This window comes from Podarcis filfolensis, assembly GCF_964270895.1.
Source record: "Podarcis filfolensis genome assembly, chromosome: 12".
Taxonomy (NCBI): domain Eukaryota; kingdom Metazoa; phylum Chordata; class Lepidosauria; order Squamata; family Lacertidae; genus Podarcis; species Podarcis filfolensis.
Genome location: NC_139614.1, coordinates 21,472,582 through 21,481,933, shown reverse-complemented (window position 1 = coordinate 21,481,933; position 9,352 = coordinate 21,472,582). Strand labels below are relative to the sequence as shown.

The following is a 9,352-nucleotide window of genomic DNA, read 5'->3' as shown; positions in this document are numbered from 1 at the left end:
CCTTCTACGCAACTCTTAAAAGAGTTGTCCTTTGAACCAGGTTGCCTCAGTGCTGCTTATTCAGACAGAAGCATTTTAATGCCATGAGGCAAGTCAGCTAAAACAGAGACCTCAGGAAGAGAGTGTGCTGGAAGATGAACAGCCACGCCACCGCAGTGATGTAGCTCTCTCCTGCAGAGATTTACGTCCAGGCTTAACCAGCCAACAGAATCACTGCCACCCTCATTTCTCCTGATGTAGGTTCAGCTGTCAGGTATTCTTTATCCTAAAGGGTGCCCATTATTTCCAAAGGTTGCCTATTTCAGAATACTGCAAGCCTGCAGAGGACTATACTCTGGGTGACAAGGAGCCAAAGGAAGTTAGGACATTATGTGAGAGCAGTAACTTGGAACAAGAAACCATGTGGCATAGCAAGCACTCCCTCTAGTGGAAATAAAAATGCAGACAAGTTCCACAGCCTCTTGTTAACTTACCCATATGATTCACAAATGACTTATACACTGTATGGAGAAAATAAGGAATCACTAAGCTGTTTTAAGTCTGCAGAAACAGAGCACATAGTCACCAGCTTTCTAAAGCAGGCATAGGCAAACTCGGCCCTCCAGATGTTTGGGACTACAACTCCCATCATCCCTAGCTAACAGGACCAGTGGTCAGGGATCATAGATCCTATGGCCTATGGCCTGAGCAGGCCTGGTCGTCCTGTTTTATACCTGCTGCTGGGATTGACAAAGCTGCCTCTGATTGGTTGACAAGGCATTCTTTGATTGACAAGGCATCTGACCCTCACCAATGAACCAACTCCTAGCCAAACCAACCAACCAACCAACTAGAAGGATTACTGTTAATCTCTTTTCCTTAGGGTGTCCCTATTTTCAATGGAGAAATGTTGGGGGGTATGGAGTTCTCCAACTCCCGAGCCGTCTGAAGGCAATCCTGTACAGTGAAGGGTCTTTTTAAACATTTAATGTTTTATTATGTTTTTATATATGTTGGATGCCGCCCAGAGTGGCTGGGGCAACCCAGTCAGATGTGTGGGGTATAAAGAATAAAATTATCCTTATGGAATGGGGCGTCCCTATTTTCCTCAGAGAAATGTTGGGGGGCATGCTAGGTATATTTCAAAAAGGAAAGGGTATGAAAAAATTGGGAGAAGGTAAAGTGTGGGAACACACTGATTTGGAGGAGAAGCGGAAGAAGAGCTTGCTATCCACATTACATAACAATACAGAGGAGTTCTGGACGTCTGGGTGACCTTGGGCCAGAAATCCAATCTCATCTACCCCATCCATGTTATTGCTCCTCCTAACCGTGAGCTCAAGATGGTGGGTGCACCTCAACTGTAGCCAAAAGGAGGGCACTGAGAAATATTACTATGCTTGGGGGAGCTTGTGTTTCTTGTTCCTGATCAGAAGGATGCAGCAGATGAGGCCTGGCTGCAATATCCACACACAACATATAAAGAAAATTTAAAACACATGGCTTCCCCCAAAATAATCCTGGGGAATGGTAGTTTACAGAGCTGCAATTTCCAGCACTCTTAACAAACTACAGTTCCCAAGATTATTTCAGGGAAGCCATTAGTCCCTGCCTCCCCTCCATTTTTCTTTTCTCCTCTCTACTGAGGCCCTCCATAGAGAAATGTTTGGGGCGGGGAGAAACTGGGGCAAGAGCTATCAAGATTCAACTGAGAATGCTAAATAAACCATGGAATATAGATTGGCACTTGATGTGTGCGTGTTTGTGTGCAATGCACTTGGGGAGAATAGCTGGCTGGAACCCTAAACAGAAGCAGCAGAATGCACTGCAACATTTTGTTGCAGGTCCCATTTGCGATTTGCCACAGATGAAGTCCCTACTTTGAAGCATTTACCATATAGACATCCTCCTCCTCCTCCTCCTTTTGGGCTCACAATTGTAAAAGCATGAGACAAAAGGAGCTGGAAGGAAAGAGGAAACTTTGCACAATCTGGAAGAGAGTGAAAGAAGGAAAGAGTGGTAAAGGAATTTAAAAAAACAACAAAAAACCTGAGAATAGGTGTGGAGGGAGAAGAAGGGCAGGCCTATGGCCTGGTCGTCCTTTTTTATACCTGCTGGTGGGATTGACAAAGCTGCCTCTGTTTGGTTGACAAGGCATTCTTTGATTGACAAGGCATCTGACCCTCCCCTTCATCTCATAGCTCACCAATTAACCAATTAACCAGCTCTAGGCCAAACCAATCAACCAACTAGAAGGATTACTGTTCATCTCTTTTCCTTGGGGGGTCCCTATTTTCAATGGAGAAATGTTGGGGGGTATGGAGTTCTCCGACTCCCGAGCCGTCTGAAGGCAATCCTGTACAGTGAAGGGTTTTTTAAAATGTTTGATGTTTTTACGTATGTTGGATGCCGCCCAGAGTGGCTGGGGCAACCCAGTCAGATGTGTGGGGGAATCTGGAAGAGATACTTAACCCGAGGTACCACTGTACTGGTTTTTCAGGACTGTTCCTTTCACCCCCAAACATTTATTTACCTGAACAATGCAGGCTCAGTAATTCTCTGCCAGGGGAGTGTGATCAGGTGGAGTGTGTTGCTTCTCAAAGAAAAAAAGAGTGGGGAATTGAGGGACAGCAACAGTGGGGAAAGTGTCATGTCCATCCTTGGCACCACAGGTGTCATTCATATGCCTGGGTAAAGTTCCAGTGTCTTTACCTGACATACTCTTATGAGCTTTGTGTAATTCCATCCACAACATCAAGGTTTTTTCCTGCTTCCTTCCTCTCACTGTTGGTACCAAACAGGCCAGCATAATCACCTGCTGTTAGGACCTTCATTCTCAGTGCATATTCTTCTTGGAGGAAAAGCCACATCGGGGTAGCAAGCTGTCAAGAGAATTAAAAATAATCTTCATTAGCAGCATAACTGTTTGCCCTTGCATTCCTTGCGGTGAGAGAGAAGAGAGTCCCTGGGAGCAAAGAGGATAAAGGATGCTTGCATAGATGCCATACACTTGTGTGCTGCTAACACAACTGCGTCCCTTAGCTTGCAGGGGTTGCATTTGTGCCGACTGCTAAATAACATGGTGTGATTGCATGATATTTCCGTACTGTGAAAAGTGGCAGAATACGGTGCAATTATAACTACTTTAGTTGGTAATTGACAGCCTGTGAAAGGGACTGAGGGGGAGGGAGGGAAGTCCCCTCTCCCGCACAGTGACAAGAGCCTTGAAAAGCTAATTGTGGCTTCTCTTTAGAGGTTATTCAGGTTACAGCGTGGCCATAAGCAGGCAAAGTATCGCAGGGAAGAAAAACAGCATGGCTTGCACACACAGATCCTTAATAAATGAAAGATGGAGGAGCTATACTTATGCTGCTGCTTTTAAACAGCATTAAAGAGCGGCGCTTTGTGCAAACAACAACAACATCCCCGCCATCCACCTCTGAACAGTCAAAGGTAGCGCATTTTGTTGTATTTCATTCCTCAAAAGATATTCCGCAGAACCCCACGTAGGAATTCGGGGCACAATTAAAGCAAGCAAAAAATAAAATGTGAAGCACAGCTTGCTCAAATGTCACTGCTGTTCAAAGCTAATAGTAAAAATTGCAGCTAAGATATAGTAGGCAGCAGTTACAGTGGTACCTCGGGTTAAGAACTTAATTCGCTCTGGAGGTCCGTTCTTAACCTGAAACTGTTCTTAACCTGAGGTACCACTTTAGCTAATGGGGCCTCCTGCCCCCGCCGCACGATTTCTGTTCTCAACCTAAAGCAAAGTTCTTAACCCAAGGTACTATTTCTGGGTTAGCGGAGTCTGTAACCTGAAGCGTCTGTAACCCGAGGTACCACTGTATTTGGCAGATTGATTGCAGTAGCAACTGCAGCTGTATTGTCCTCTGTGAGAACAAGAAGGAAGGAAACAGGCCCAGGACAGCAAAGGAAGGACCAGGGTTGTGGAACCTCAGGCAGCGTCTCAAATTGGTGTCTCAAATTTCACTGGCACCCGGTGCAACGCCAAAATCCGTCCCTGCCTCTCGCCTTCTGTTGGATGTCATAGCTGCAATGCTCCAGAAGCTCTGTGCCTGATGCAACTGCACTGCTCCTGCTCCTATAGATCCAACTTTGCCTCAGGCGTGGGGGGGCCTCTTTCCCTGCCCCTCAGAACTCTGCCGAGGGCACGCCCCCTCTCAAGCCACGCCTCTCGCCAGTCCTGCTTTGTCCCCTCGCTCAGTGTTTTTGCCTGGCTAAAATGTGCCTTTAAATCTAATAAAGCTTTTTTGCCTGCCTGGATGGATGGTGACGAGCGGGATGTGTGAGTGTGAAGAAGCCAGCCTGGTGTAGAAAAGTAGAATTTGTATGTATTGCCCCACCACTGGTATGCAGCCCCTGGGAGGTTGCGCAGAAGGAAACATGGCCCTTGGTTCCTCACCTCTGGGGAACAAGGCGTGGCAAACCTGGAGCACTGGCTCCCAAGTGGCCCGACTCACTACTAGGGATGGGTGAATTCCTCAATTTCAGTTTCTCTTTTTTACACTCCTGCCACCCTGCTCTTGCCCACTCTTAAGTTCATTTCTTCTCTTTGTCACATCAGTTTGTCAAATCGGGGTGGAAGGGTTACTTTGCATAGTAAAAACATTTTGCATATACATCTCCCCTTCAGCTTTGCTTGAGTTGTTTTTGCTTTTATTTTGATTGTGCCCTTTGTGTCTTTATGTTGTGATTTTTGTCCTTGAGACCTGCAGGTATAGGACGGTATACAAATTTAACAATTGATAATAATAATTATTAATAATAATGCATTGAACAATGCATTTAAATTTGTGGTGAAAGAAGAAAGTGATTGGGACAAACAAAGCATCTTCTTCAGAAAGCTGTTTACAAAAGGAGACAGGAATCTGTGCCATTAGTTGAGGGCTGCGGGGTAGGATTTTGGGAACCGCTTCTGACCATGCCAAATCCTCCATTTAAAAATGATATTTCCTTTGCTTTGGTCATAGCCGAAAGCAATTTATTCTGCAGCTGACAAGTACTGGATTCAAGGAAGCAGCTCATCTGGATTGCCAGAGGGTTTATACAGGCATGAAACACGCACAAAAATTGTAATTAATGCAGGTGCTCTGAAGAATCAAGAAGGCATAGGGGGCAAGAGTTGAAGACAAAACTACCCATAATGCCTCCCTCCAGTGAAAGAGAAGCTGTTTTCAAAAATGAGTTTCTGGGTGGAATTGGCCTTGCATTCAAAATGCTGATCGTGTGGGTGATTATATATAGAATATGGCAGGAGGAGTGGGCAGGAGGCATGTGAATTTAAGAACAGCCCTTGCTGGATCGCTCAAAAAGCCCATCAGGTCCAAGCGCCCTGCTCTCATAGTAGCCATCTTTATGCCTGGGAGAAGCCCATGGGCAGAACTTGGGTGCAACAGCCCTTTCACTACCACCTGAGATTCCCACCAACTGGTCTTAAGAAGCATACCTGCCTCTGAGAGTGGAGACACAGAGCATGGTCTTCTCCCCCATGAAATTGTCTGCTGTTCTTTCAAAGCCACCCAAGGCAGATCAAAGTCTACTGGTAGATCTCTGGGTGATTTGCAACAGATGCCCTCCAACTGTCTAGCAGGGGTGTCAACGTGAATAAAATATGGGTGGACGGGACAGGTAAGCCCCATCGTGCCTAGTCGATCATACGATGCGCCACATGCACACCACTTGAATGGCAATGCCCGTCACTTGGGAGGGGGCCTGGACGCCTCAAATATTTTATTGGGGGGTGCCAAAGGTACCTTGGCCCCTAGGAGTCAGCTCCTATGTTGTCGAGCCACACCACAGCATGGCCAACAATGAGTTTTCCCCAGCTAAATTAGGCTGCTGGAATTAAGCTAGCTAAGACTCTGGGTCAAAAGGATTGTGAGCTGTACGACCAAAACAAAAAGGCCGACCCAGAGACACAAGCTGAACATTGTCTCCTCAGCGGGTTTGTAGATCTTGCGTTCTAGTAAAAAATAAAACTAGATTTAACAAGCCTAGTCTGACCATTCCCTGTGCCTCCACATCATACAGAGCTAGGTCTCAACTAGGCTCATTACCAGTCTAGCTGAGTCTATCTGATGGCACAATGTTGTATCACACATACCATGCATATAAATCACTTTTTCTTTCCCAGTCTAGCTGAGTCCCCAGACTGGTAAAGAAAAAGGCGATTTATATGCGCGATATAACATTGTGCCACCAGACGGCGACGTGGAGCCCCATTTTTCTCTACCTGTTTTCCCTGTTTAATTTTAGGACACTTTAAACTGAAACGCTCCTTTGATGTGTCTAGATCCAGCCCTAGTGGATTCAAGAGTGCCCTCCACTTACCTGCACATAGCAACGAGATGGCTCAGCTGGTCAGAGCGTGGTGTTGATAATGCCAAGGTTGCAGGTTCGATCCCTACATGGGTCAGCTGCATAGTCCCGCATATCGGGGGCGGGGCGGGGGGTCAGACTAGATGAATCTCAGGATCCCTTTCCAACTCTGCGATTTTGTGATTTAAAAACAAGTAGGTGGTATAAAACCACCCCGCCAGATCGGAGCCCTCCCACTGACTCCAGACGCAATTGCGCCCACGCTCTGCACACGCTCAGAAGCAACCTCAATTTACAATTTATTTATTTACGGCTATTAGCCCATAAAAAGCAACCTCGTTGTTCTTGGTTCCACCTCGGCTACTGAAAAAGGTTCCGGAGCTGAGCGCTGCTCGGTGATCTTCACTGAGCTCTAGGGGGCGGGGAAACAAGGCTCTTTCCAGCAATCGGGGGCTCACCTGTCCGGCATCTGGTCCATCTGTTTCACCTGTGTGTGTGTTCTCCCTCCCTCCTCCCCCCAAGCGCCGTCGAGCCTCTCCAGGAACCCCGGATAGAGAAACCAAGCCAAGGGGCGGCGTGTGAGCTAAGCGGCTTCTCCAAGGCCCCGCAAGAACTTGTGGGCAAGGCGGGCTCGGCGCTCCGCCCCCTTCCCACCACCTTCCTTCCTCGGGCGCAGTGGCGCCGCGCTCTCGCCGGACTCCAGACCTGGGAAGGCGGCGGCGGCGGCGGCTGCTGCTCTTGTCGGTGCAGGGCAGGTGAGTGCTGGGGACCCGGCGGCGCCACCTTCGCCCTGCTTTTGGGTCGTGGCTCAGCGGGGAAAGGGACCCGAGAGGGAGAGAGTCGTGCGCGCACCTGCCTCTCCTGCTGTCCAGGTGGGCGCACCAGAGAAGCGCGGTTGTCCGCTCCAAGTTCCCTGGACCCTCGACCTGGGATGGAGCCGAGAGCTGCGCCCCCGATCCCAAGGTCCTTTAAAAAAACGCACTTGCCAGGGAGTAAGGCTCGTTGAACAAAGCGAGGCTTCCTTCCGAGTAAACGCGCCTAGGCTTTGCGCTGCTAATCGGCGGGTTGTTTTTGGGAACAGAAAGGGACTCTGCTTTTCCTTACGCACACACACATAAAAAAACTCCACTCCTGGTTCCTCGACGCCTTGTTGATTTCAGCAGTATAATTTTTAGGAGGTAGGCGGGTGAGGAGGAGGCATGCTGCTGCTGTTGGTGGTCAGACCATTGGGGACCAGAGATCCTTTGCAAATCCAGATCTCTCTTCTTCAGCTCACCTCTCTTGAAAAGTTCCCCCATTCCGCAGCAACCAGGTATCTCCCCAAAAGGGGTTCTTTTGCCAGTGTTACTAAAGTGCCCACTTGGTTTTCAGCATTAGGGAGTTATTGGACCCCTTCAGAACCTGGTGCAGAAAACTTGGGAAGATTCAGAAGAATTGCTTCTGAATGTATGACTTTTGTGTCTGGCTCTCTGGGTTTGGGCTGTTTGTTTCTTAAAGACAAAGCCTCAAGCTGTCCTGGCCTTACAGCACTGGAAAAAGTATAGGCTTGGTCAGTTGTCAAAGTGGGTCCATTACAAGGGCTTGAAATAGATCATTGTATTATTTATGAAAGGCTGCCAAACAGGAGCCATGTTTGCTTTTGCTTATAAAATACTCGGAAATGGAATTTGCAGGTGAAATTGCCAAGCTCTTGGGAGACTGGAGGATTTTCCTGGAGGTTTTGGGGAGGTTTGCCTGTGGAGGTGGATCTGTATGTGGAAACATGCTTCCTTTGAGCCGGCAAGTTTAATGATTACCTGTTTATAGTAGCTGTAATTATGTAGCACATTCTTTCTCTCTCTTTCCTGCTTCTGCTCAGTGTGCTTTCTTGAAAATAAGTTCCATTGGACTTTTTTATATTCATTATTTCTTTATGCTGCATGTATATTGCTCGATAATGACTTTCAGAGCTTTGTGCATAATAGTTTTTGCTCAGTTTTCTTCTATATATTCCCATCAATCAAGTCCTAGAATTGTTTTTCCCCCTTCGTGAAGTTATTTTCTTATAAGAAAGGTGACCCTGTATTGAAAAGATGGGACTATAAATACTAGATCCTGAATGGGAGAGATGCATAATAATTGCAGAGCCAAATGAATAGATGGAAAGAAGGTGTATCGTCTCTTGTAAGTAAGAGCACCTGTTTCAGACTAGGGTCAGGTTGGCTGCAGCTGCAACCTAATGCTTTAAAAACTAAGGCTTAAATAGTGGACAGAACATCTCTGATTGAAATGCTGTGGACAACAGTCATTTTGTGGTGGGTTTTCCCTGGGGGGAGGTGGGAAGCAGACAGGCCAGCAGGCAATCTAATACACAGAATTCCAAATTTGGAATCTGGAAGAGGAGGCGGGGAGCAACCCTCATACTTCTCAGTAGCCTGGAGAGAGTTTTTTTTAAAAAAAAATGTTGGGGAAATCAGGTGTTTGGCAAAAGGATGCTCATCTGCAGCAACTGGATTTGTTTCAGGTACGCTGATGTTTTCTGCAAGAAGCCCATTAAATAGCGAGGTGCCCATCTTCAGAAACTTGGAGATATGCTGCAATCCCATCCCCACTTACCTGGGAGTAAACCCCATTGGACTCAGAAGAACTTGTTGCTGGGTAGACATGTACAAGATTGCACTGAGAGCTGCTCAGAAAAGTGTACATCGTTATATAAGACAAGCTGCCTATAAAGTTATATCTAACCGAAACAGTGTGTATGCGAAGTATTAAGCGTTGTAAAAGATCTTATCAGATTCTCCATTTTACTTTTATCTGCATTCCATCCCCCCAGACAGTGTCTGACCTTCATTTTCTAGGCACTGTGCAAAACTTGTTCTAATAAGCTTGATAGCCCTGGTCACCGAAAAGAAGAAAAGTAAATTAGTTCTAGGGCTGTGGCGTTCTGCCGGCATTTGAATGACTTGGATGTTTGTAATGATTTGGTACTAGTTTCTCTCTCCCATTGAAGCGTGCCGGATTCGATAGATGTAATTGCATATACATATTTTATTGA

General features: G+C 46.8%; 1 protein-coding gene across 2 annotated transcripts in view; it reads left to right on the top strand.

Annotated features, from left to right (window-relative positions):
- The first annotated feature begins 6,712 nt into the window (after window positions 1-6,712).
- WIPF3 (WAS/WASL interacting protein family member 3) overlaps window positions 6,713-9,352 on the top strand; it is a 46,287-nt gene continuing 43,647 nt past the window's right edge. The window contains exon 1 of one of the 2 annotated variants that reach the window (XM_083578678.1): window positions 6,713-7,073. The gene's annotated coding sequence lies outside the window, so the exon portion shown is untranslated. Of the gene's footprint in view, window positions 7,074-7,491; window positions 7,631-9,352 lie in introns of those variants that run through there. The other variant, XM_083578679.1, reaches the window with a different exon arrangement.